We start from the raw sequence: 1,626 nt of genomic DNA, 5'->3' as shown, positions 1-1,626 counted from the left end.
GCTGTCTGTTAACTTCAGTATTTGTCAGCAGCCATACATTCTGTCGATCTGTTCATTTGTGATGTTGTTTACAACCTTTAGTCCCCCATTTTCAGCAATGACCAATTCTGATATAAATTTCTCAGTTCACATTCACTAGTGAAAAAAAGCAAAGAAATACGCTAATTATTGTGCGAACGGTTTACAATATTGATAAATAATTTCAGTTGTTACATTGCGGGATTTCATTCTTACTCAACACGTGCAAATTTTCTATTTGAAACCTCGGCTGACGCCTTTGGTTTCAAAGATAATGAAATCCTGGAAATTTAACAATTGAATCTATTTATCTTCTAAATATAGTTAAAATTAATCTTCTTCGTCATGTGTAAGTGGTGGTTGCATATTTGTCAAGGCAGCACAAATTTTCCATATATGTGTTACAAGATGAGTTGTAGTTATTGGCATAACTCCTTGAAGAATGCGAACATTCTTAACTCTTGAAATTGCTCTTTCCACATCAATCCTAGGATAAGCAATCCTCCTTGTTACCTCCACTTGTGTTCTGTTCAACTGTCTTTTTCTTTTCAGAGGGGGCATGATACGTTTAAGACATCTAAGTGCTGTTAGGTCAGTGATAAGAAACCCCATGTCCGCCATTATTGCATCGCCTGGTTGAATATTACATTTTACAGTCAATTGTTTGTCACTAATAGCTCCTGACTACAAATCGGAGACGAATGTTATAACACCTGCAGGACTTATGCCGATTAGTGCCTTGTACGTCATATGAATTTTATAATGTGATTACAACAGGGATTTATTAATATTTGATTGTGGAGTCTCAGTAAATATTTCTGTGCAGTCAATTATTACACGACAGTCAGGATGCACCCGTTTGAATTTCTGTGGCATCGAGTCCATGATTGCTGATTTTGATGGCAATTGTATCAAAAAAGAGAGCTTATGTGAAAAGTAACGTATCCAGTGGTTTGTTATGGCACTACATGAAGACACAGAAACCTTGAATCGATATGACAAGTCCTCAAGCAGTAGTCCCGAGTCGCAGACGCATCATGACAAGAACAAATTCATCAACTAATCTCAGACTTCTTGGTCGTCCAGTATTCCCTCCGCTACCTTTCCGATTTGTATGTTCCGTAGCATCAGTCATTTCATCAAAACGTAGATTGAAGATTGCTTTTGGAATTCCAGTATAGAACATGCACTTTTCATCATTCTGAATAACATCTTCATGTGCTATACCTGGTCTTTCCACCTGAAAACCAACTTTTGGAAAAGATTTCACATTGACTACAGTGTCAGAGCTCTCAGTTTGGCTGGCAGTTGTTCTTAACTGAACTTTTCCCATGGTACTGATATTAGTGACGGTCACACTAACCTGCTCACATTTATTAAGTGTTCGCAAAGGTGTTTGCTGTACAACTTTGCAGTAGTCATGCAAGGACAGAGAAATATTTTCATGTGGAAAATTGTCTCAGCTAGTGAGTGGAATGTTGTTTGACAAGCATTCATCTTCAGAATGGCTCTCTGTGCAAGTGACACAACATTTATCTTCCTTGTCCGGCTGATGTACTATTTGGTCTGAAGCTATCTGAAATTAAATGAATGTCTAGGTCAATTACT

At 37.6% G+C, this 1,626-nt stretch overlaps 1 pseudogene; it reads right to left on the bottom strand.

Moving 5' to 3' along the window:
* Positions 1–702: 702 nt before the first annotated feature.
* LOC137255528 (uncharacterized) lies at positions 703–1,351 on the bottom strand (annotated as a pseudogene).
* Between the last annotated feature and the right edge of the window lie 275 nt (positions 1,352–1,626).

Source organism: Haliotis asinina, chromosome 11, assembly GCF_037392515.1.
Source record: "Haliotis asinina isolate JCU_RB_2024 chromosome 11, JCU_Hal_asi_v2, whole genome shotgun sequence".
NCBI lineage: Eukaryota > Metazoa > Mollusca > Gastropoda > Lepetellida > Haliotidae > Haliotis > Haliotis asinina.
Note: the sequence above shows the minus strand (reverse complement) of the source record. Positions and strands in the feature narration are given on the sequence as shown.